The sequence below is a fragment of the Rissa tridactyla genome, chromosome 1 (genome assembly GCF_028500815.1).
Source record: "Rissa tridactyla isolate bRisTri1 chromosome 1, bRisTri1.patW.cur.20221130, whole genome shotgun sequence".
In the NCBI taxonomy this organism is placed as follows: Eukaryota; Metazoa; Chordata; class Aves; order Charadriiformes; family Laridae; genus Rissa; species Rissa tridactyla.
In genome coordinates this window covers 23,487,034-23,514,764 of record NC_071466.1, presented here as the reverse complement: position 1 = coordinate 23,514,764, position 27,731 = coordinate 23,487,034, and the positions used below count along the sequence as shown (strand labels likewise).

The window sequence follows — 27,731 nt, the reverse complement described above, 5'->3', positions numbered from 1 at the left end:
TGATAAATAATACATCACAGACTCTTAAAACCCCCCACAATAATAAACACCCTTCTTAATTGATAAACAATGTATTTGGATATGGAAGTTACAAAACAAAAGCAATGAAAGAAAACTAAACGGACTGGAAGAATAAGTGAGTAACACCATGGTTAAATCCAACCTTAATGTCAAGAGGAACTGTTTAACTGCCTGCGTTTATACAGACAAGTCTTTAAACGATTAGCTTGAGCCCTGCAGCACCTGCCTTGAGATGGGTGGAAGAAAGGAACAATTTCAGGCAAGGATTGCTGAGAGCTATCTTGCCTTTATGGAAAGGCTACCATAATCTCCCTCTTCCTCTCGTTAAAAGTTAACAAAAATACTGTCCTGGAAAATAAGAACAGTGCGCATCTAGTCTACTGTGTAATGGGCTTACTCACTAAAAAAGGCAAAACAAACTTAAAACATGAAGGGATGCTGTGAAGATCTAATAAATTTTTCATCTATACATTTTTAAAATGGTAGTCTTTAGAGGATTATAAATTCCACTGAGAGCTGAATACCATATGCTTTCTTATTCTGATCATTTAATCCTTGCAGGTATCAAAGGGCTTTTCTTCAGGTGAAAGTGGAAGGTTTCCCTTCAGGTTGTCATTTTTTACAAGTAATGTAACTTTACAATGCCATCCAGGTATTATCTGACACTCCAAGAAGAGAAACGCAGAGGAGATGGCTGGCAAATTTACAGAACTTTTACTATAATCTGCCAGAGGTAGTTTTTGTTCAGTTCTTTTATTCAGTGACAGCTAAATGATTCTCTTATTCAGAATAAACATGCACATTACATCGGAAGAAGGTAAGGCCTTTCTATTCAGTCCCTATTACAGTAATTTACTCAAAAAGTCTGGCATTGAATTCTTAAGGTAGTTTGCAAGTAACTTGATGAAAAAAAATCTGAGTAAAACATCAAATTACAGAATTCTGTCTGATTTCAGATCTGCAAAATCCAACAACTGTTTTAGTTACCAGACAAGGCTGTGATAGTTACTGTCTACAGTACATAAATAATGTTCTTATAATACGTGATCTATCCCAGACATCCAATTTCAAATTATTATTAAAGAAAAGTATTAGAACAGGCAACATAAGGATCAGTTGAAATCAGAAGTTAAACATGACAATTAAAAACACATATTCAGTCAGACCAAGATTTAGCAACTTCTTGCTGTGTCTCTACCCAAGTCAGTCAATAATGCAAATTAATACCAGTACTAGCAGCTGTCAACACAACTTAATAGAAGAAGCTGATTAATTTCAGTATTTACCAACATTTTTGAAAGCATTCTGAATTTCAATAACTACAGGGATTAAAATTCAAGGAAAATATTTTTCAAATGGTCAACATTCATGGCAGTAAAGGAATAAAAAGGAGAAGTAATTCAGCATGAACTAAGGACTAGAACATGCTTCTAATGAAAAGATGCTTCTTAGGATACAGTTTATCATTGCAAAGTCTTGTAAACTGTTAAAGTATTACATAAAAAATAGTGACGCTTTTTATTTATTTATCTGCTTCTTCATACATTAATAATATTTCTAATACCGGAGTTCAAACTGTTCTCTTGTGATCTCTATGGTCTATTACTTCTGCAGTTCCACAGTACTTGATATTGAATTGTTTACTTAATAAGTGAATGCAATTTCTTAAAAGTCAGCTCTTCAAGCATCTAAGTATGGAAGAAACAATTTCAGTATTTTTTCTGTAACAGAACACACTAAACCCAAGAAAACTAGCACTGAAGCAAATGGGAAGCTTGTAGTCTAACAGCTAGCAGTTTCTGAACGACACACAATGAGATATTCTACGCAAAGAACACAAATTAGCTCACAAGTCAGTCCTCCTGTCTCCTAAGAAAACCGACATTCAAAAATAGATAGATAGATAGATATTCAAAAATAGAGAAAATCTCTTTCACTTGAATTTACAATCACATTGCATTGGCAAGTCCAGACAACCACAGCACTTGTGAGAAAAGTACAGAAAATAAGTACCTTTAAGACATTGCCTTTGTTCTTTAAGTAAAACTGTTTCATATTGCATTACAATGGACTAGGAAAATGTCCACAATACCTTCAGAAGTCTAAGCTTATGGAACGTTATCCTCCTATTCAATGGCTGTAACTTAAACCATTCTTCCCCAATTGCTTGCAAACAGCTGCTGGTCTCTGTTTGCCTACTTTACATTTTACTTATTCGTAAGAGACTCTTTCTTTAAAATCCCTTTATAACCATTTATAAACAGACTGAAGGTCACATTTTGGCTTAAACTGACATTATTGGTCTTTTATTTGTTCAAAATATCAAGATAGGGATAATCTGCCTGGGGATATTCAACTCACACTGACGATGCTGAAATTCTTTCTGTTTGCATACAAAAATTAACAGGAATTGCATAATATTTGAATATTTATTTGTGTTCCTCATCACTATTCTACTCCGTACTCTGTCTCTTGGAAGAATGGACAGTGGGAATATATCATTTAAGCAAAGCCAGAATCATGCAGTTAGCAATACCTAAATATATTGAAAGCTCTTAGGGCAGAAACTCAAGCTCAAGCCACGTCTGATGCTATCTTGCTTCTTTTACCAGAAAGGCACACAAAGAATTTTTTTCCTTCTGAACATGAGTGAATACTATCTGGTCCTGGTGTCAGAACAATTATTAATTTTATTGATTTGTCCCAAAATATCTTCTACTGATATTTTCATTTGGGACATTTCTTCAGAGTCATCCTCCAGAAAGCAGGGGCACATACAGGAATTTCCCAGACCTCCTCAATGAGGAACACTGATGTTAACTCCTTTAGGATTTTCTTTTTGATATCTCTGTTCAGGCACATAAAATATAAACCTTCGGTGCATATCAAGTACCCAAATGTAAATTATTAATATACACAAATAAATACAAGTCAAAAGAAAAAACCACAAAGGAACTGAATGCATACTGTGGACCGCATGAACACACCTCCAAATGCTCCTGTAAAGCATCAGGTCAGCTACCTGCAGTATCAATCACCAAAAATATTATTCCTAGAATTTGATAGTTTTTACCATCAACGATAACTGCATGTTAGAATGTATCTAACCCTGCACACCTCCTGCTGAAGAAGCTGTTCACACCTACCTTCACTGGACATTTTGCTAAAATGCTTGTAGTAAAAAAATAATATATCACCGTTAAGACAGTGATTCAGGTGTGGCTAGGTACACAGAGAGTCATTTAGGAAGTACTGCAAAGCAGAGTTTCTGTCTCTGTGGTGCCTGATAAACCAATATTAATTTAACACCTACTGAAGCTGACTCGTGATACCCCAGAGTGATCCAACACAGGAATTCTTAGATGTTACAAACGGCCACAAGACTTGAAGGACTGGTCCTCGCTACCTCTGATCATGAAGCAGTTCAGATGTTGTACCTGAACAGACAGTACACCTTTTATGATCACAGCAATAATATTCTGAAACAAACTCAGAATTTGTGTTGGCAGGTAAGTGTTTCATCTAGGAGGAACGCCGGGAAACAGCAAACTAGGAAGCCCAGTTTATGCTTACCACTTATAGCAGCAGCAAAGATGAAACCGAAATTAGTGACAGGGTGCAAAGGGAATAAAAAGAGAACGGGTGTGTTTGCTGTTCCTTTCAGTTGCGCCTAAAAGTCCTTTAAAAAGAGCAAAGAAACAGCGGAAGCTTCATTAATGATTTGTACTACAAACAGAAGAGGTAATGAGGCTTAGTTATATACAGATTTGCACCTTTTGTTCCTCAAGTATCCACATCAATGCAGTAACCTCATCACCTTTGCTCTCTCCAAGCCCTTTATAAAAATTTCCTGGGCAAAAGATCCCAGTACTAGCTAGCTTGAATTGTGTGTTCTGACCCAGTAGATACTATTCACGTGCCAACAGAATGTACCAGGACAAAGTTTTCCTTTAATGAGGGCATTACCTCACAAGAAACTCATGATATTTGAAAAAACTTCATGACTCTGAAGACCTCTGTGCCTCCATTTTATCATACTCAAATTCAGCTGCAAAGTCACAAAAGATGGGGCAATTCCACAGTAACTCTACAGTAAGTAGAATTTCATCAGTTTAATTTATTAAAAAACCCAAACCCCACAACCCAGAAAGAAATATTGATAGGTAATATTAATAGGGTAATATTTTACATAGCTTTTACAAACAGGTTTTATTTTAAAACACATACTTTTCCTACAAGAACAGAACATGTGATAAATAATAAAACAAATCATATATTAAAAAATATTAGGAAACCTAATAACTGATGTAATTAAAAAATTTCAGAAATATTTTTTTCAATTTTGTTTCAGTTGCTTTCTGTTACTCTGTCCTGTTCAGTCAGTGGACCCCATTTGATAACAAATTGACCTACACAAATAATCAAAGTACATTTTTTGTGTTTATTATCTTATATGTGAGGTTAAAACCATAAAAGGGACTACACTGGAGCAGACCAAAGGCCATTTAGCTCAATAGCCTCTCTCTGATGAGACACCTAAACGATGATACTGATGAAACAACAGAAGCCTTCTTACAGATCTCCATCATATTTTTCTCTCTGTCACTGGTCTTTTCTTTTCTAGGTTGTGTTGTTCTCCTTGTACGAAAGCAGTGCTACTCCTTCGGTTGTACTTACTACCTTCTTCTTAACTTACTCAGTTCAGAGCTGGAGGAGGAATAAAACCAGCACACGGGATTCAAAAGGCAGGTAGATTATGGAGCTGTACAATATTGCCTCTACCATTTCCCCATGAATTCCAAATGTTTCATTTTCTGGCAACTAGTGGGAACTGAAAACTGGTGTTCTCAATCCATCATAACCCCAGGATCTCACTATGAAGTTGTAATAGTTCAGATACCATCACTTTGCCTTTGAAGGCCTTGTTCCCCCCATGTGCAAAACTTCACATCTACCTAGGCTGATTTTTATCTGCCATTTTCGTTTCTAACCATTCAGTCTTGAAATGCCCTTCAGCGAAGTAAAAAAAAGATGGAAAGTGGCAACATGCATAGGTAACTGGCAGGTGATAGCCATTGGAGACTTCCTTTAGCAGGAGACAGAGGCACCCATCCACTGACCTGATTTTGGTGTCTTGGGAGTTCTGCTGCTTGCTGAGTGAGCAGATATAGGAGCTGCGTCCAGCTCTGGAGCCCCCAACGTAACAAGGACATGGACCTGGTGGAGCAGGTCCAGCGGAGGGCCACAAAAATGATGAGGGCTGGAGCAACTCTCCTGTGAAGACAGGCTGAGAGAGTTGGGGTTGTTCAGCCTGGAGAAGAGAAGGCTCCGCGGAGACCTTATAGCGGCCTTCCAGTACCTAAAGGGGTCCTATAGGAGGGATGAGGAGGGACTTTTTATGAGAGTGTAGTGATAGGACGAGGTGTAACAGTTTTAAACTGAAAGAAGGGAAATTTAGACAAGATATTAGGAAGAAATTTTTCACTATGAGGGTGGTGAGACCCTGGAACAGGTTGCCCAGAGTAATTGTAGATGCTCCATCTCTGGAAGTGTTCAAGACTAGGTTGGATGGGCCTTTGAGCAACCTGGTCTAGTGCAAGATGTCCCTGCCCATGGCACGACCTTTAAGGTCCCTTCCAACCTGACCCATTCTATGATACTGCAGAGGCTTCTGAGGCTTATCCAGCCCCTGCTGCTCATCACATGGGCAACAATGATACTGCTAAGGGTGAACAGATTAAGAGTGACTATGGAGAACTGGGGGAGGGATAAAGGATGTTAAGAGCCAGCTAGTTTTCTCCTCAGTCCTTCCAGTGAAAGTGAAAGGTTCATATATACAGGAGGGGACATACCCTGCATGTTAACACCTTACCACGTAGCTGGTGTCAGAGGCAGAGTTTTGGCTTTTATGACCATAGGACCCTCTTTAAGGAGTGAGAACTAGTGAGAAGAGATGGAATCCCTCTGACCGATTGCGCAAGAGCACCCTTGCTAACTTAGTGAGGAAGGCTTTAAACTAGGTACACCAGGAGAGGGTTCCTGTACCCTTAAGAGAAGTGAATGTATGGCAGGGCAGCAAAGCATCCTGGGGACAGCATGATGGAGATGGTTCCTTCCCATTCTTTATAAAAGCAGCATGAGCAGGGCCTATCTCCAGTGTCTGTACATGAACGAACACAGCATGGGAAACAAACAAGAGCAATTAGAAGTTCATGCGCAGCTGCAGAGCAATGATCCCACTGGAATTACAGAAATACATTTGGATAGCCCACATGACTGGAGTGCTGCAATGGATGGACACAAGCACTCAGGGAAGAACGGCTGGAAGGCAAGGAGGAAGAGGGCTGCGCTGCATGCAAAGGGCTGAGTCAAACGCATACAGTTTTGCATTGAAACGGAAAATGAGACATTGAGGAGCTTATGGGAAAGATCAAAGGACAAGTGATGTTCTGCTAGGAGTCAGCTACAGATTCGCTGATCAAGTACAGTAGGAGGATGGACTAGATGATTTCCAGAGTTTTCTTCCAATCTAAATTAATCTCAGATTCTGCAGTCTTCAGAGATGGCCTTTTATCACTATTCACTTATTTTATTCTTGAGTTCTTTAGAGGTCTTTCGTGAATACCTTCTGATTTTAAAATATTACTATACATTTTATCTACAAGTCCCCTATAGATAAGCTTGTTCTATCATCCTTTTAATCTAGAATAGATCCTTTGATGAGTACCCCATACAGCGGTGTTCTAGCACAGAAAGTGTGCCGGTTTCTCCCACATTTAAGATTGAAACGCAAATAATTCATTTTGCATACTTCTTACATCCTTCACTTCTCTGACTGTTCTTTTTACAGTCTGATCATCCATTTACCATACAAACGACCTGGCAGGTTTTGGTGGTTCTCACGTTTGAAAGAAATATTCCTTAAAATATTTTTGCCCACTTGTATTGTTTTTAGATTTAACCTGCCGAAGTTCATGATTTTCTCTATTTTGTTCATTGTACACTCTAGATAAAAATAGTAAAGTCATACTAATTTGAAGTGAAATTATATTCCTTCATAACAAGAGAAATAAAAACAATGTCACAATTTTAACCTGGGTGATTAAATAGAATTCTGGCTACTTTAGAGTGGTTTGTATGTCTCTGGGTACGATGGACATTAAGAGAAGTTGTTTATTTGAGTACTTGACAAAATGGATACATCCATGCTGATTGTATTGCAATTTAAATTGCTGCACTCAATTACTTTTTTTTTTTTTAATGGATTGCTTGAATCCTCTCAATTACTTTCGACTCCTTTATCATCAATGTGCAGTATCTTAAGAAAAGAAACCCCATGAAGTTTTACTTTAACTTTAGATAGTAAAGTTAAACTTTGCAGACAGGATCTGGTAGTTTGTTGCTTTGAGTTGCAGTGAAGATAAGGTTTCTGTATACAAAATTTCATTTCTTAAGGACCATTAAATGTAACTAAGAATTGGTTTTGTGGCCTTCAATTTTCCTTCACTGGAGACAACACCAGGAAGCTCAAAAGACTGGTAGGCATAAACTTTTAAAAAACTTTTTTGTCATTTGTCATCTTTTTGCTGGTTATTTATATACTTAGGGGAAGGATGACAGACGTGCCAGAACCGCAATGTAACTCAGGGGGAGGAATGGGGAAATAATCTTCATTTGGGTTGTTTAACACACTGAAAGGCTTGAAGTTCTTTACAAATGTCAGGGAAATGAAAGCAATCCCTCTGATGGAGACAAATCATGAGAGAACCTCTGCTACCATCCTCTTGTGTGCATGCCTACCAGCCAAAGAATAATTGTAGATACCTTTAAAAGACACTTTTAAAAAAAGCTATTACATCTTTTTCTATTTTAAAATACTTTATTTTAAAAAAGATACCTTTTTATTTTCTGTATGCGTGATAGTGGACCCTTTCTATCATACAACAATGACTACGCGCAAGGCCAAAATATGTCTTACAGAAATACTGCTCCTAATGCAGGTCCTGCTTGGACAGAGCTTTTAGCAAAAGTCCTTTAACACAATCCTCAATGTTGTTCTCAGAAAAAGTGTTTCATGTCCTCAGTGCTGGGAAGGGGTACTCTCCCTGAGAGCAAAAAAGAAACAGCTCTATTTAAGTACATAAAGACGTATGCATCGGCATAACCTTTTCTCTTTTTCCCGTTCTTGCTGCTGCTTTTACGAAAGTGCTACTTCCAGGCAGCACGCTGTTATCTCTTTAGAGGCACACTTCAGTTCACACAGTACAGCACAATTACAAAACACATAACTCCTTTCTGTGGCGCTTTCGTGTGTTGGCTGAGGACCTTGAAAAGCTGTTTATTTAGCCTTGCTAAATGATTTCACACAGTAAATGGAGTTACACTGCTAATCTGTGAAGCTTTTTTTGAATAGTGTAGTGAAAATACACCAAAGAAACACGGAATGGAACTAGATGCAGAAGCTAGAGATGAAAATTAATCCTCATGTCTTCCCTCCCTAATTCAAGTGATTAATCACGGATATGTTTTAAAAAATGTTAAAGAAGAACAATTTGACCTTGCATCTATAAAGTCACAATTGTGCCCGTTTTGAAAAGTCACATGAAACTGAACTAAAAATACAAAATTCACTTTCCTTTACAGTACCAAGGGAAGCAAAATGCTTTCCTATGTACACTGTGTCTCATTATATATTTTAAATCTCTGCCCTTTTCTGATTAATTTTAAATGTCAATGAACACAAACTCATGTGCTTCTATTGCATTGTAGTCCTGGTCATAAGAGCTTTGTTACTTATTTTTACTTTAGCAGGGGAAAACCAGATTAATTTAAATGGGTATTAGACACATAAGGAAATCATCAAAAGCCATGGACTACAGAAGCCTTTTTTGGTGATGTTGACTTCAACTGTTTAGGCAGCAACCGGCTCTAAGATTCTTCAGCAACCGTGACAAAGCAATAATGCAATGCAAGAAACACAGATGAAGAAGATAGCAAAATGTATAAATACAGGTTTTGATCAGTATGCCACTTCTTGGATTAAATAGGAAAGACATAGCCGATCTTTCAATTAGCTGTAAAAACAAATGAAGCATAAACAAAACCCAGAAGTACATGTTAAGTATGTATGCATCGCAAAATAAACCAAGAGCAAAATCTCTTATGACATAATATATCCTTGTATCTCAAAGTAGAATTATTCATAAAATTAGTTAGTCCAAAATGGAAATGAGCATTTATTAATAAAATTAACTTTCAATTATAGCTGATTTACTGATGTGAAGTGTGAATCACAACACTATCAGTTCAACAGATGTTTAACTAAAAGCAAAATTAATAAAAAATACAAATCTAAATGTAAAAAAGCAAGTACTCTTCACAGATCTTGAAAATTGTTACTAACAGAATTTCAATTAAATATACAATTCAAAAAGAATGTGGGGTACTGAAATAAACACAAACAGTGGTATGTAGCTTACAAACTGTTTCTTCTCTGTTATGAAAATACATTAGTAAAGTCTTATACAACTTCATGTGTATAAGAACTGCATTTCTGTTTGAAAGCATTATCTTCACACATGCATGGAACATAATTATTGAATGACTCATGAAATCATGGTCAATGAATATACTATTTCATAATACAGTTTTGTATTTAAGCAAGTTAACAGTTTTCAGAAGCCTGCTTCAGTGCTTTCATTAAAATGGAAAATACCTAGTGTAACACAACAGAACTAAAAGTAGAATGTTACAAGGAAGAAAAGTTTTGTGGGTAAAATAAATATCTTTTATTATACCAAACAGTAGGACTGAAAAAGTAGACAAATTTTTTGGCATATAGGCCCTTCATCACATCTTTTTGAGACTAGAAAAACAGCCTGAAAAGTAGCATGAGCAGCATAGGACTACCGTCTCCTATCCTGGTCTTGCTGCCCATCCTACAGAAAGTTTGGCTCCATCTCCATAAAACTCTATACTACATCCCTCCACACTGGATAAAACTTAGCTCTGGGCACTTAGCTCTGGACAAACTTTCACCTCTTTGGCCCTCAAATACGACCGTCTTTTTGTGGAACCAGAATATTTGCTAGAAGCCTTGGGGTGTAATATGAAGGTACAAAGCTTATCAGGATACTATTACAGGCATGTGGAAGGAACCAAACCTGATGCAGCCTCGTCGGCCTCACCCATGCTGACTTTTGGGAGTGTTCACCATACCCTCTCTCTCGTTTGGCACTCAGGCCAAACCTCAATTAACCTCTTCCTCCTCCACATACTGAAATCTATCTTATCATTTCCTTATCCCTACCATGAAAACTTTCACTCCAGCAAACAATAACTACCACCTTTTCTGCCAGTCTCCCAAATATCCTCCTATGACTTTTCAGCTCACAGGGAATGCTGATATTAAAATAATACTCACTGTTACTTTTTTGGCTTTAAACTCTGAATCCATCCATTTCCTTCCTTGTATTTCCAAGTAAAATTCAAGTCAATATTCCGTCAACTCTTACTGATTTATAGGATATTTATGCAGGGACTTGAGAATACTGCTAGCTACCAACCTCCCATGACATCTTATGTGGTAAACTGTGATGCCTCCTCATACCAAAAACAGACATGAAATCTGAAACATTGCACATTAGATCAGCTAGTAAGACAACCAGGGGAGTAAACAAGACCAGTAGTAAATAATAATAACAATAAATGGAATATTCATGAAAATCTTTCTGAACAAATTCTGAGAATCCCAGAAAAAATGAGGCTGCAGTGGACCTCTGCAGATCTTCTATTCCAGTTCAAAGCTGGGCTGGAACAGAGCTTCGGACACAGCCTCGCTAATGCAGCCTGGTCTGCAGTTAGGGTCCAGTGCCATTGCTGCGCTCTGCTGACTCAGTTTCATTCCACCGCATTTATTTTTTAGAACCACTTCCACTTTATTCTGCGTTCAGCAGTCTCCAGTCACTAGAACATGTTTTTTAGTTGCTTCTTATTTCAATCTCCTTTTCCTCAAACCTGAGGAAATTGGGTGCAGTGGAACTTTGCAGAGCCGCCTCCTTCCATCAGCAGCCATCGCCGACAGAGGCCGAAGGCTTCTCAGAGCCAGGTCTAACAGCTCTGACATTCAAAGTAGGACCTCCGTGAAACTTGCACGTGAAGCAGAGGCTGATGTACGCTACACAGACAGCCTCTTCTGAAAGCCGCTAGTATCCATAACTAATAAGCCAATGATGCAAAAAAGCCTTTCTAAAATTTATTATCTACATCTTGGCACTACTGGAAAAAGCTGAGGCGAAGACAAGGTACTAAGACTTCTGCTCCTCAGAGCACTGACCACACAGCAAATAAATAAGGAAAAATTGAAGAGTTTTAACAGGCATTACTGCAAGAGGATTCCACGTCTACATTCCATTACTGAAAATACACATACATATGTGATTCTTACAGACAACCCTCAGGATATACATACGCACACACACAGATCAACATCTTTTAGTGAAAACCATGTGTTTTATGGCTAATACCAGCAATATCCAACACTTAGCACATACCATACTCCATTTTTAAAAATATCGATGTACTTTAGTTTATTTTCCTCTTCACATTCTTATACAGAAGTAGTACTTTGTCCACCACAGAAACACCACCAACCACAGCATGAAATGCAGCAGCTGTTTAACAGCTTCTGGCAGATATACAGAAAGGTTTCATGAGAAGATGGGCCCAGGTAGCCAAAGTTAAAGATGAATTAAATAGTGAGAATATCATTACCCAAGCTGAAAATTTGACCAGGATATTAAATTAACCTGTCATCCAAACTGCCATGACGTTTTTAGCCTGGTTTAATAAATAAAAAAGGAACCACCTCTATGTCACTAAATCGTCTGTCTCCCATTCATTTCCCTCCCTCCTACAATAGCTTTTAAGCTCAAAAGCTTGGCCAATTTCAACCAAATTCAACAGACAAGTGGAGGTCTCAGAAATACTACATTCCTACAAACTTTCTGAAAATAAGACAGAAGAGAGAAGAAGAAACTCCATTTATGTCTCCACTGAGAGACTGCAATGGGCCAGAAGACCTTATTAGATATCAGAAAACCTGTATGAGAGAAAGACCCTGTAAATGGCTCTGTTATGGAAAAACGTCAGCCACTGCTCGTTAAACATCTAAGACAACCAGCTTTGAGAAATAAGTCCAAAAGAAATCTGGCTTACTGAATTCCAAGTCATGAAAATAATTAAAAACTGTAAGAGGTCAGGACTTGGGACTTGTATCTCATGTAAAAGGTATTACTTTTTTCACAGGAAGGAGTAACTTTCACAAGGCTATTCAAGCGAGGATCTTCGTACACCCAACTTTTCTGTGCCTTCTGACAGAGGCTTGGGTTCGTGTGATACGTTACATCCATTTCTTTAACTATTCCTCCAAAACTCTTTTCCCTTAGCTTAAAACATACATTCTTGCACGAGTATTCTCAACACTAAGTATAGTCACACATCTGTATAATTACAAACCTATACAGTAAGGATGAATATTGTATCTTCATATTGTTACCAAATCCTTACGACTGTGAACAAGAACTAAAATATAACCTGCTTTTAACCACCGAGTTTTCAACCAGGAGAAGTTGCACATTATTAGCAAAAGTGTAAAGGTTTAGAAAAAGATATTTTAAATGGTTCCCTCTAATGCTGGGCTTAATTTAGATCCCTGTATTTTTAATTTAACTCCACACAGTAGTTTTCTTACACTTTGGTGGTATTCTAGGACCATTTGTTCTTCATTACATAATGGAAAAAGAGGTCTATATCTAATATATGAATATCACGTTTGTTTAGAAGATAAAGGGACATTCATCTCAGCCAAAGTGGCATCAGTTGTGACTATGCATCACAACCAAAACTTCAAAAATCTTAACTGATTGCAAACTTTCAGAACTCTATAGCACAAAGTTACTGTAGTTCACTCACACGGATTACTGATTTGGATGTGGCTACACAGGCAGAATTCATCTCACCAAACACAGGCAACACCAGCCATACTTACCCCGACCCCCTCCACAGACAATGCAGAGAGGCCGACACTTCTAGGACACGATTCATCTCCTCCTCAAGTAAGATGCAATTTAAGATAGGTATGGTCAAACCACCCATATTGCTATAAAAGGAGCCTAGCTGACTGGTGTTGATGCAGTCAAATCACATTCCTACACTTTGGCAATATCCTCTTCTAGGAACATATGTGCTCATTCTAATGCGTGATAAAATATGCGGTGCGAGCACCTGTTGGTGGAGATCACCAACTAGGTGGAGACCAAGTATCATCCAATAAATCATTTGATAATGAATCACTGACCCCTCATACCTGGTTAGTAATTTTCTTTCAGTCACTGAAATTATCCAAGAGAAAATGTATTTGAATTCAAGGAGATTACAAACTTGTAAAAGGAGTTCTGTATACAAACAGCTGGACGCTCCTTATTAATTCCAGTACACTTCACAGAAATTAGAACTGATTTTGGTAACAGTTCCTCAGATGGAAGGTTATTATCACTGTTATTATCATCATTGTCAAGTCAAAAAGAAGTGTTCAGCAGAAGCACGGATCAATTCTTTGCTAAATTTAACTTTCGGTATGTGATAAATAAACTGAGGAACGTGATAAATAAACTGAGAAAAATAAACTGAGAAAAATTAAGAACTACAAACATCACAGGTTCACTGCTACAAAGTAGATATCTAAGTACAGTAATGATACTGTAAAAGATTTAAAAAGTACTAAAAGCTAGCTTCTTAATATTACACAAGGGCAAGTTTAAACTATGCAACCTAATACTGCATTTAATTGTAAAAAAAAGGATAATTAAACTATCAGAATCTAAAATAATAATTGTATATAAAAATGAACACTTAAATTTAGGTCCTAAAATAAATCACATAAGCATTAACATGATCCTTAAATGAGGGCAGTATCAGCCTGAAACGTTGCACAGAAAATCAGACCGGGGAGAAGCTCAATACATGCATGTAACAAACAAAAACCAACTCAATTATTAATATGCTATTATTTTAACACAGACGTAAAAAGAAATCTTAAAAATTGCTACTTACCTTAGAGATCTGAAACAATTTGGACTTCTGAATAAACTACAATCTGTCTCTTCTCAAGAGCTAATTGTCTAACTTTTCCACTACTTTCAAATCTGGAGTGGAAGATATTTTAGGCCTGGCCAAATATCACTGGAAGAAAATTTGTTCACATGTTTGGCTGTGTTTTGCATTCCATCCTGTTGCTTTGGCATACAGACACAGCTAATTATAATCTGTGACATAAGCCGCTAATTCTACTGCTCAAATAGTTGTATACTGACTCCAGAAATGAACTGCCCCACTGTAAGGCATAACCAAGCATACTAAAATGGCCCAACCTGTCACATAATGCCAACTGCTTTATTAAAATCTGAGAATATGCAGCACTTCATAGAATCTGCACGTGAAAACCTAGTCAGCTGCTAACAGCACACATTGCAAAATTAGAACCAAAAAAGACTTCTGCTTTCTTTTCTGAATCCGTATGTAACATCCAACTGAATTTTAATACTCATTTTTCTGAAAACTTTTAATTTTAATGCTAATATTATTCTCACTATAATCTACACCGGCTGGTATATAAAGTCTCTTTAAAAAAAGGAAATACATATATTATAATGTACCTAAAATAGTACATATGAATTTTGTACAATAACTACAGTAACAATTACCGACCTTTCCAAAAAAGTTAAGCCATTCTTGGTAATTAAGAAAGACGCATATAAATACCAAGAGCAATTAAAAACAAAGTTGCATCTATTACATTAGGATATTATAGGAATTTTGAGAGATCTTTTTTCAGTGCTATTTAAGCTTTGAGTTCTCTAATGCAGAAACAAGAATTCCAGCCTGGCACTACTTACATTAAACTGACTACAAACACTGACCAAAAGACTTTCTGTTCATCCTACGATATTTTAGAATCTGTGCTGGTAGCTGTCTGCATTTTAAAAAAGCATTAAAACATACATTTCTAAGATTTATAGAATAAAGTTTTGTGCTATGTGAAGCATTGCAATCATCATCCATATGTTTGGACAATTTCATTTCCCAAAGCACAACGTTTCCTTTTTTCTAGCCATGCACTCACACTGTTATCACGCTCTAGAAGATGAAGCTCCTATCAGACGTTCAACAGCTGCAGATCATAAATTTAGGTCTGACACAAATCCAACTGGCTTACAAGATACATTTTTCCCTTTATGAATTCTGTGGCCATTAATCCTTTATCAGACTCTGTTTACATATACAAATGGAGAAGTTCTTTTCTGCATAAAGGAATTAATTCACTGGTATCTGACAAAAATGACAAATATTTTTCATAATAAAATATTTATCAATATCTTTAAAACAGCCATTATATTTAATCTCATGGATTTATGAAAGATAAACTGGGAGGAAAGCATTTGTATATTCTGTTAACATCAAAGCTCTTCTCGAATTGAAATTCCCTGCAAGTATTAGAGGAAGAAAACTATAAATGCCAGACAGTTTGGAAGGGTTCATTATTCAGTCATTATTTAGACGATTGGGTATTCATGTCTAGGGATTTCCTGCAAAATCTTTTGTCCATTCTTGGAGAAAAGCTGAGGATCAGCTAAAACTGGATAGAAGATCCCCCAAAAGCAACATTTTAACGGCATTTTGATATGTTTCCTTTTGGCATATTTTTATTTATTTGATTTATCAATTTATAAAAAAAGATTGACTAACATAGCGCCCAGCTATAGAAAGAGGTTAGACTGTATCACCCAGCAGCTTTCTTTATGGACAGACCTTTCGTGTTATTTTCTACATATGATTACTCTTTGGCTAGATTCATTATGTCTTTCGTCTGCTCTTCTACCTAACATCTGCAAAGTAGAAATTCTAAAAATGAAAAGAACAAATACCTCAGTTAGTATCTTCTGAAGTTCTCATGAAGCAGGACTGAAGCAAGAGCAACTGTTAATGAGTTCTGTATCATCTGAAGGCAGCTGTCTTCCTATTTAAATGCAAAGAATAGAAAGAGAAAGGAAAAATTTTCATGAGTATAGGGAAAGAGGACATATTCCTGAACTGCCCTCCTGACTACTTTAACTGACAACTTCTTACAAGTGATGGACCAAAATCCACTGAGCTTAAAATTGTGGAACTCAAATGATACACTGTACACCCAAAACGTGTTTGGACTGCAAATGTTCATGACAGCACAGTTTACAGTAATGAGAGATAAATATTCATCAAAAATCTATGAGAAAAATAATAAAAATATTTCTGTTTAAAATTCCATCTAGCATTAGAATGCATTAGTATAACGAACAATTACTTCAGTAATAGTTAAACAAGGTGGAAAATACTCCAATAGGAACCTTTTGGAATATAAGCGCCGGACCCCCGAATATACAAGGTTTTAAGGGAGACCCGCCCAGACCGTCTCATTAAAATGATATCTATAAGGAGGTCCAAAAAAGCTTTGAAACTCAGAATATTTATGTTTTATTAGAGTATGAACAAGAATAAACAAAACAGAAAAATCTGAAAATCACTATGCAAGACAAGATGAAAATAAGACGACTTATTATAAATAAGTATCCAACTGCCCATCGTGTCAGTGCACAGCAGGTCCTAGAGTCTGGTTTATAGAATTTTTTCCATTTATGAGCACAAACAGCTGGCTGTGGGTCTACTGCCTTACTTGTTATATATACTTCTACACTAACACACTTAGCAGTACTTCAATATCTGCTTCAGCTCGTTGCTGCCACGCTCCTCTTCCTCTTGGATCTTCTGCTTGGATTTCACCTTCGCACAATTTGATTAAAAGCTATTTACTTTCTGTGGGTTTAATTCTGTACGACCCTTTAAAGAGGTTAAGCAGCGAGGCAGCAAGTGAAAAGCTGCACGTCTGCTTTGCGCTCGCTGCTGTACTCTGTGGGAAGATGAGCCTGACAGGTGAACTGGAACAGGGGTAAGGCAGCACAAACTGCTTTTCTAAGAGCAATAAAGCAAGCTCAGGTTTGTAGACCCTTTCAAAGAGTCCAGCTGAGGAAGGGAAGACTAATTTGGAGTCTGTGGCTTGCGTGCAGACTGGAAGATGCAATGGAGAGTCCCTGCTGTAGTAGTATCTTAAAGGCAGAAGATGTTGCCTACCTTAGTACTGGGGAGAAAAAAAAATCCCACCAAACTTCAAATGTCCAAGTAGATTTGGAATGATTTTGTCCTATTGCACGGCTGGTACAATTCAAGAATTCTCCTAAGTATGAAATTCAACTACTGTTGGCTTGAGAAAGTGAAGTGTTAGCTTTTTCTCAGGAAGAAAACCAGAAATGTGTACTTCGGTTTATATGAAAGTCTACAATATTCTGGTCAGGGGAGTAGAGTAAAGCACTTTCTAAGAGGTTCATTATTTTGTGCACTGGCATTTTTATTTTAGGGTATGATTCACTGTGCAGCTACTCACAGCTCCATCTGCAAGCACTCTGTGACAGGCAGAACAGTGTACTTACAGTTGTATTCAATACAGTCTGTCAAATCACTTCTACAACAGATGTCAACAACACTGACAATCAACAGAGAACCATGTTTCCCGTTCTTTGGTCATTACATTTCCTTTTACATCACTTGTCCTTCACTAAAACACCAGCAAAATCCCCAAACCCACTAAACGTCCAGAGCAGAATAGTCTAGTCTTCTGCCTTGCGGTATCTGAAGAATTCAAGTGAAATGCATGGCTATCACCCAGTATAGGTGGCTGTATAAAACAGAAAACTGAATGACTGACACTCCATGGTCGAATAGGTTTAATAGGTCTTGGAAGCTCTGCATCTGTACCCGTATTCTCATATTGCATAAAGCTTTGTACAGATACAAACCCTAAAGAATATGATGAGTTTACCACTCTCTTTTGCTTTTTTCCTATTTCTTTTTGCCTTCCCTACCCACAGACATATCAGAAGTATAACTGACCGAGAGATATAAAAGTTCCCCTGATTTATTTTATCATTAAATGTTATTTTTCAGTAACATAATATGTATTTCTGATGTAATAAAGCAGATGTATCTAATCTGCATTTGAAATAATAGCATACAAAATCATGTAAAACTATGTTTAAATCCTGTGATTCAGTGTCTACTTCATTAGTTAGAACAGGTTTTTTCATTCAGTACCAGCACGCATCTTCCCAGAAAGGCAGGAAGCACGAGAGAAAAAAAAAAAAAAAAAAAAAAGGATTTAGGCACCCAAGAAAAGTGTCTCCTGTTCCAAAAGATTTAGGAGAAGAGAAGTGGAAATATGAAAATTACAGTGCTCTGGCCAGGACACTGTAACAGGAATCACGGTCCCTGAGCTCATTCCCTGACAGACTCAATGCCCAGAAAGTTTTAGTGGATTGTAATTTTATATTTGGAGAAACTCACTATTGAATTATTTCCATAGGAGGAACCTGCCTTAGTTTAATTTTCTTAAAACTGCAGTCATCAATAACCATGATAAAAAGATGGAACACTAGTTAAATATTTATGAGAAAAGATGAAGTGTTAATAAAGTGCTTCTTCCCTGTTAAACAACTGGAAAAAGTTCTTGTGCGATGGTCATACTACAGACTAGCATGAATGCTCAATGAGAGAGAATAAGTCAGAGTGGCTGTTTAGCTAGTATAAATTAAATTAATAAATTCTCAATAATTCTTAATTTCTTTTGTTGCACAGGTTCAGCTTTCATAATCTTAGAAGTACTTCCAAAAAATAAACTGAAATTTGAAAGCTAACAGAAGAAAGCAGAAGAAAATAAATAAAAATGAAGGAGGAGTTAACCCAAAAGTAAGTTTTAGCTAATATGTAAAATGTAGTCATTTACCTAACTAAATCTTGCTCCAAGAGAAATGGGGATGTTAGTATAAATCAATGTGTGCAAAACAAGCACATACAGAATCTATACCTAAATTTTATTTAGCAATAATCTAGACAAAAAAGAAGCTTTAAAAATTTTCATTGTACATGATTGCTCATGTTCACATGTTTTGATGAATATTCAGTGTAGAAGACAAACAGGAATAACTGAAGGCTTCAGCTGTATAAGGAAGTTACATGATCTATTTCTAAACAATCTGTCTTTATATTTACACATATAAAACAGAACTTTGCAGAGGATCTGCTTAGAACTTTCACTTACAACGAGCTCCTCAGAGTAAATCAGAAGTTTTTAAATCTCAGTTACACGATAAAATATAACTCTTTTTTTTTTTTTTTTTTTTTTTAAATAGAGAACCTGGAAGCAGCCAGGTAAGGCAAAACATAAATAGAGGAAAGCCTACAAACAGGTAATTTCCTGCTCATTTCTCTTTGGTCAGAGAGAACCCTTGCTTAAAGAAAATCCTGGATTTCAGACCTGATGTCTGTCCCCTCAGCAATTTTATGAGTTCTGGGAAACCCTGAAGTTTCCTCCAGAATCAAGGAGGTTTCCATTTTATCACCTGTGAAATCTGACTTGCAGCTCTGTGGCCTTTGCAGCAATTTCTCCTCTTGGCTGTTCCTCTGGAGCTGCAGGCTCCTAGACTCTTGCCATGTTTCTCTCTGCCTTTTTACTCCTTGGTAAACTTGTGTTTTCTGACATTGCCTTTTCTGGAGTATTTTTCAATGTCCTTTAAGGAATGAACAACCTTCTCTGCTTCCATGAGGTCTTACCTGATTCAGTCACTCTTGTTAATGGAACACAGCAAGTAAGAAGAACAAAAAGGCCCGAAGTTAGGCAATCTGCCATACCCACCTATGTCTACATTGGCATCGCATGCTGTAGGATGAATTAGCTACTGGACACAACAATACACTTTTCTTCAACAGTTTGCATAGTATATGCCGCATTATAACCAAATAATGGATTCTCTGAAATCAGACATATTTCCACTGTTACTGAATGAAACAATTTCTTGCAGACAGTGTCGGAAATGCTTTTATCCAATACTGATTATCTCCCGCAGTTTTCTTTGGTAGCCAAAAAAAAGTAATATTCCCAAAGCATTTTACTTTTCCTTTAAAACTATGCTATAAAACACTGAATGATTAATGATTTTCCATTTTACAAGTTGCCATTGTAAAACTGTTCTGAAGTAGATTACTCTTAATTTTGCACTCAAAATCATACTACACCTGATGACTCACTAAAAGAATGTCAGGGAAAAAAGCCTTAGCATTTTAAAATACCAAAAATGGGGGGGGAGGAGGGGCGGAGAAAAGGCACAATAAAAAGCATTTTTAGTGCTCCAAAGTGAAGCAGCTTAAAACACATATACGTCAGCTATTATTTCAGAAACTAGAAGCATACAGTATTTTGTAGCGTTTCCATTTTTCACTCTGTAACTGAGTCTGAGCCCCTCGCTTCTAAACTGCTAAGGTCCGTTTAGACCTGTACCACACAGGTAGAGTCAACCCAGCAAGACAGTTCACAGAAAGGATTCCTCACCTTGAAGGCCTCGCCAATCTTTGGTTAACAAAATGCAGCTATATTTTAAAATATAATTTGATTGATGATTTCCTGAGATCACTTCATGAAGACTGCGTACTGAACCATCTTTAAGACTCCCAGGCTGAAGTACTTAACCCAGAGTCACTTTTCTGGGTCAAGATGATGGTCCTCATCAGGCAGACGATAGAAGCTCAGCGTTTAGCTGAGATCCTCAGGAGTTTTTATCCCTTCTCATGTTCGAGGAAGACAAAAAGACCAATGGAAAGGAAGCAGAAAAAGGACAAACAACTTTTCTCACCAACCACAACAATAAAATAGCAATTTGTGCTCTGACCTTCTTTGGTAGAAACTCAAACAGCCCTTTAAAGAGCAAGAGTAGAAGTGTACAGCAAATCATCTTTAAGAGTCTGCTTTTGAAGTTCAGAACTTGTACAGAGGTAGAGCTTTAGTACCAAAGGTTAAGTCACAGCCCTTGATCCATCAGATCATTTCTGAGCTACCACTCACTACAAAGACTGTAAAAATAACAATTATTGTTAATAATATACCCCAACAATCTGTTGGCCCCACTGAGATTTTAGCTTTGCCGAAAAGCAAGCAGAAAAATTAGGCACATGAAAAGTGTATTTAATTAGGAACTTGCCACCTGGCATAAGTAAGTAAATTATAAGTGTAGCCCTTTTAATACAGAAGAATCTATAATCAACCAGGGAACAGACCATAAGCTATTTCTTGTTTGACTGAAATGCATAAATTAGGTACGGGAATAGTGTAATTATCTAGAATTTTGAAGGGTTATCCAGGAGGCTGAACGGTGGGTAACCACAGCAAGCAGAGTAACTATAGTAAAACTGTTGACTTAAAACTGACAGATATAAATTGATAATTTTGGCAGCCTTTAAGAATCTGACGCCCTACCTTATTAAGCAAAGTTATAACACACTTGGAAAATAAATAGCTGAATTAGTTTAAAGAAATAAAAGCATGCCTAGCATTCTTTCTGGAGTGCTATCCGGAGCAACGTTTATTAGAATTGGGTATCCCATCCTGACATGCTATTTTGGAAAAAAAAAAATAAAAAAAGAAAAGCCAAATACAGAAATGGGCAACAAAAGTAGGTTCTACTGAGCTGCTCTCATTGGGCAAAACAGGAGACAATTGATTTGATCTTAGTAATAAACATTACCAACAAAAGCCTAAGTTTCTCCTTTAGTGAACTAGTAATTCATAATAGCTTCAGAATAACTAGTCAATGTAATGGTTGGTTATGGTTAAAGAGTTATGGTTAGAAGTCCTTTCCCCTGTTATTTAGTCAAAACATTTTACTTTACATCTCTACTCCTCACACTTAGTTGGATTTGCATCTGCTAAAGTGAGAACAGCTGCATCCTACTTCATATGATCATCTCCTTCACTGTCTGGGTAACTACACCACCTAGGCAGGCTGCTTCATTTTTAGCTCTGCAGTCAAAACACCCAGCCCATTGGCTGTTAGCAAATGACTGCAGCGCCATAGACCCAAGCTGCTGATCAGCCCCTCCAGTAGGAAACAACTTGGGCCTGTTGGAGCAGGTCCAGAGGACAGCCACAGACGATGAGAGGGCTGGAGCACTTCTCTTCTGAGGACAGGCTGAGAGAGTTGGGGTTGTTCTCAGAGAAGGCTCCAGGGAGACCTTATAGCAGCCTTCCAGGACCTAAAGGTGCCTACAGGAAGGATGGGGAGGGACTCTTTATCAGGAGTGTAGCGACAGGATGAGGGGTAACGGTTTGAAACTGAAAGACGGGAGATTTAGATTAGATATTAGGAAGAAATTCTTTACTGTGAGGGTGGTGAGACACTGGAACAGGATGCCCAGAGAAGCTGTGGATGCCCCCATCCCTGGAGGTGTTCAAGGCCAGGCTGGATGGGGCTTTGAGCAGCCTGGTCTAGTGGCAGGTGTCCCTGCCCAGGGCAGGGGGGTTGGAACTAGATGATCTTTAAGGTCCCTTCCAACCCGAACCGTTCTATGATTCTATTTAACTGGACTTTTTGAAAGCAGAGATGAAATACTTTTGTCACATTATGTTGAGCTGATCTAGTTTTTCATCTGGGCTTGGTCCACTCTGTCGTAGCAGTGCTGCTGTCTGACATTTGGACCTGGAGCTTAGCAACCCAGTCCCAGAGCAGCTTATCAGTCCCACTCCCAGCTGCTGGGAGGCAGCAACTCTCTTCTCCAGCAGCAGTGGGTGACTGGGTGATCTTTAAGGTCCCTTCCAACTCCAGCCATTCTATGATTCTATGAACTTCCAGAAAATCACTGTCCATTTCCTAAGATAAAGGTGTTTGACAGCCTCTGACCTACTCCGTTACGTTTTTTTTAATCCATCAGAGCAGACAAGCACCACAATCAGTGTAAAAGTGTGGTGTCATGGTCAGCTACTGCACAAAACAGAATGGACCCTTTTATTCACAGTACAATTCCCTGCATACCCAGTTCAACCATGACTTACAGCTCTCTGCACTGTTCGTAGCATTTTCTAACGAAGTATTAGTCATGTTTCCTGGAATATTGACAGGAAGAGGCCTTAACGGATGACTAGCAACATATGAGTAGTCAGTGCCAACCAAGCCTTTCAGATTTTCAGAACGATTTTCAGAATCTTTGGGGCTCCTTTTCCTTATTAGTGGTTGTTATACTTTATAATTAACTGGTTTTACCGGCCTTGTAGGATCCTTAAAATTTGATTCTGGGCTTGGCCGCTTAATTTTTATATTCTCAAACAAACTCTAGTGGATACTTAATGTACTTCTCTTTCCTAATTAACTGTGTTTGATGTGCTTGGATTTAAGCTTTTTTTAAAGTCAAGGACATATTGGTTTACTAACAATAGCTACTAGTTCTTATTTCTTATAAAATCTGATCCTCCTTGGCTGCCTTCTATACAATAGCCCCAAAAGAAGAAAAAAAATGAATGAAACAGACATATAGCCCGATACATACCTGTATGCATGTCACAATATATACAGATATCTCCCAGAATTCCCCAAGTCTCTACTGGCCGCCACAGGAGAGGAAACAAAAGTGATGGTGTTTTTTTAGACTACCGAAATAGTTCAAGAAGAAAAGTTCTGGCCAATACTATATTCAGATTTTCTCCAGAGAATGGTACAGGAAGAAAAGCAATATTTGTGGATCCTTGTGTTCTCCTTAAATTTTTAAGACTGAATCAAGGAGCGTTTGGTACTTTGACACTCAGGGACAGAAGAGAAGTTGCCTCCAGCCACACAAATTTCCATGACGGGGTCCCTGCATAAGTCATTAGCTGAAGACCGGGAAGTCAGGGAAGACGGAAACTGAGTGTTGTATTTGTGATATTCAGCATCCAGCAGCACACAGGAATACTCTTCCTGAAGCCACATGGGTGGCCAAGTGACTGCCAAACATGAAGTCAATGACTCATCTTCAGGTTCCACATTCAGAAACTGTTTGGAAGGAGCTGAACAAAAAGGTCTTAAGACTGTTGCTGGGGAAGTTGTTCAATCCTTGGGGTGGATTGTAACGACACTTCATGTGAAGGCCATACATTGAAAGACCAGGACAAGAGCAGGAAAGTACTGTAGGAAAGTTTGACCTTATTCTGAGATCAACTAATGGAAGTAATCTCACTGCCACAAGAGACAGACCCTGAACAAAGAAGGAACATTTTGGGGTTGCTGTTTTAGTAGGCAATCTGCCACAGGCAGATACCACCTCTGCTCTTGATGCTTAACATGGAGGTTACAGGTTAAGCAGAATAGCCTTTAAGATTTGGAAGACTACCTCTATGAGAAACAAATCTGTACACACTGAACATTCTCCAGTAACACATTCCCCAAGATGATACAGGAAATTAGTGGACCCATTTAATCATACAATGTAACCTCTATAGGAGAGGCCAACAGATAAAAAGAGATTCTTATGCATATAATTGTATGTCTGTGCTCAAGTAGCATTTTATATCCACGTATATTGCAAGGACCTTGTATCCTTCCCTTGTCTTTCACTGCAAAAGAACAGATCTAATGCACCTCTCGTTGCCAGTCAGTGGTTCTCTGGCAAGTACCAGCTGCCTTCTCTTCATGGAACTGGTGATGGCGATGCTGTTTCTTCACTCATGCTCAAATAATCTGAGATAAATATATGGACAGTCTTGGACAGATACTTGGTTAATCCTCAAACCATGGTTTAGAATGGCAAATTATATAAGGATCTATATATTACATCTATGTATTTTAATCAAATAGATGTGGATCAGGATACAGAGATATATATAGGAAATGGTGTGCACGAAGCATTATATGTAGACTTCGTGATACGGACTTTAAAGAATTACGCAATCAATTTCTGATTAACTATCTTACATTTCTATTGTTTCAATAAAATGAATGAAATAACAAAACCCTCTAATATATGTGAATGCCCTGTAAAATTTGAAGTATTCTGTGGTATTTTTCTAAATAACACATCCTTGCTGATTGCAGGGGAGGTTGGACTAGATGACCTTTAAAGGTCCCTTCCAACTCAGACTATTCCATGATTCTATGATTCTGTCTATCCATATTGCATGTCAGTACTTTACACTCTAGGCCAGACAAAATATCATAGATCACACACCTTAAATTTTAAACAGTTTTAACATTGAGAGATACATTAAATAATTCTAAAACTAATTAGAAAGTTTTAGTTGTTACACTGTGCCACTCCAAATTACTCACAGTGACAAAGTTGGTTTCTCAAGCCACCATCTTGCAAGTGTATACGCGAGTTAGACAATATATTTTTTGTACTTCCTAGATTGCAGTGGGATCAATGGCAAACATAATTGTAAGCATAAATTTAAATTTTCACATAACCACAGTCCATTTAATTATCTGTTTGGTCCGTATCTGGCAAGACAGTTTTCAAAAAGATACACCAAATATATTTGTACGGTTTCATGGATTACATCAGTGGTTTTTGTTTGTTTTGTACTATTATTTCTACTTGTGACATATTCTTAAAGTAAGCCTATACCTTAGATAGCTTGCTTTCTTTTCAAGTAATCATGAACATTTGGAACAATGATTTGCATACACATTCTCAAACAGCCAGCTCCACTTTAAATCTTCCTCTTATACTAGTAAAGATAAGCAGGTAATTTGCATTTGTTAATTATTTTATGGTTTAACAAAAAATATGGAGGAAATATGTCAATGTAATTCATATTTACTTACAAAATCAGTGTTATACACCCATTTATTACAAAAAAATCAACATAATTAACTGAAAATATTTTGGGCTATATAAATTTTAAACGGCATATTAAGAAAATAAATATGCCAAGCAAAGATAGATTCATGATGTGTTTAGTAAACAGTAAAATTAACATGCTTACTTATATTCCTCTATGAAAAATATAAGTACCTTAGAATCATTTTTTTAAATGGTCTTACTGGAAATGCCACATAAAATCAACTTCTTATTCTGTGTAGGCCCAGGGGATAGATCCAGAGGAGGGCAAAGGACCCAGTCAGCAAGATGTGCTAAAAAACAGCAAGACAAACAGACGGACACGCAGCTAATAGTGTGGCAATTTCTTATGAACAAAAGTTAAAAAAAACAAAACACCACCTTATACTTTGCGTTCCCAAAAGATAACTAAGCATAAACGAGCTGTGGGTATTCTTTTTTTTTTGTTTTACTGAAATGGTAATTTTCAATTATCAGCGCAGAGAAGGTTCTGTATCGCTCCCTCAGAACCAATAACCTTTTCAAACTCTGAGATACGTATTTGAAGTGTTTGGTGCAGAAGAAGCACTACTGATAACTGGCTGCCTCTGAAGGATGCTCCCCTGTATTCAGTAGATTGCAACACAGCATTTGTAACAATGTCAAGTAATAACAAATCTCACACCTCATTCCTAAGCCAGTCTCATGCAATTAATTACAGTTCTTGGTTTCACCTGTTTTAGTAAAGATCCATAAACAAGAGCCTTGTGAGAAAACATTCAATTCCCCAAATTAATGCTTTCCTGAATGTGAATAGTGTAAGTTTTTCAGGGAGTTGCATCCATCTCAGTTATCAGACCTGGTGACCTGCCTTTGGAGATACCCGTAACTTTTATTATGCGTGGGTGCCTCAGTCATCTTGCTTCTTTTCAGCCACTGCGAAACTAACATTCAGTCTGAAAAGACAAAGATTGAATGAGGCAGAATGCTCACAGTCATTAGAAAATCCTGACTTCACAGAACTGTTAAGAAAATTCTTATCACAAATTATCCTAATAATAAAAATGTAAAGTATAATTTTGTGAGTAAAATTACCAAAAGTCTGCCTAGTGCATTTGTTAGTCTGTGCATTAGCTTCACATAACCATAATCATAATCATAAACAATACCACATAATCATAAACAATAATCTTTGGTATAAACTATGTAAAAATCTGAATGTTTCACTTAATAAATTAAATAATAATTAAAAGGAGGAGGATATTGATTTTACAAGGAAGGAACCTTATGAAGCCACTGAAAATTTACACTAAAAAAAAATCTCCAAAAGAAAAGTTTTACAAATTAGCAAGCTTTGAAAAATTTACAGATTTCAAAGCAGTTAAAGCTAAAAATTTTCATAAATTACTCAAACTATAGCAATGCAGAGAATTTGGCTACTATAGACCATTTGTCGCATGTTTTCCATTTTCCTTATAGCACTTATAAAACCAAGGTGAAAGCAGAAAAGGATTTTATCACTGTGAGTTGCAGAATCTCACACCAACAGACCTAAAGAAACCAAAAGGGCCCAAACAGGGAAAACTGTGGATGTGTCAGGTGTTCTGCCTGGAAAGAGGAACTGCAGTCAACCCATAAAATAGAAGCAGTAACTACAGAAGTCCAAGACAAGTTTAGGGCAAAAAACGACGTCCTGGTGTACCACATCAACCCTCCTGCCAGAGCGCTCTCGCTGCCTTAATAGCTACTCAGCATGCGGCTACAATCTAGGTCCCAATATAGGAACAATTAAAGAAACACCGGACCCTACATAGCTACAATATGACATCAAGCTTTTTTTTTTTTTTTTAAATAACCAGAATAAAAGCAATCTCCTTAGAAAGGTATTTAAATTCTTAGAAAAACTTAAAAAGTGAGTTCATTGAATTTTCCCAAATTGTAAATAGTAT

At 37.3% G+C, this 27,731-nt stretch overlaps 1 protein-coding gene across 4 annotated transcripts in view; it reads right to left on the bottom strand.

Annotated features, from left to right (window-relative positions):
- Window positions 1-27,731, bottom strand: part of SGCG (sarcoglycan gamma) — a 137,332-nt gene that overhangs the window by 82,500 nt on the left and 27,101 nt on the right. For 2 of the 4 annotated variants that reach the window (XM_054202614.1, XM_054202633.1), the window contains exon 2: window positions 16,005-16,096. The gene's annotated coding sequence lies outside the window, so the exon portion shown is untranslated. Of the gene's footprint in view, window positions 1-14,133; window positions 14,257-16,004; window positions 16,097-27,731 lie in introns of those variants that run through there. The other 2 variants (XM_054202604.1, XM_054202624.1) reach the window with 2 other exon arrangements.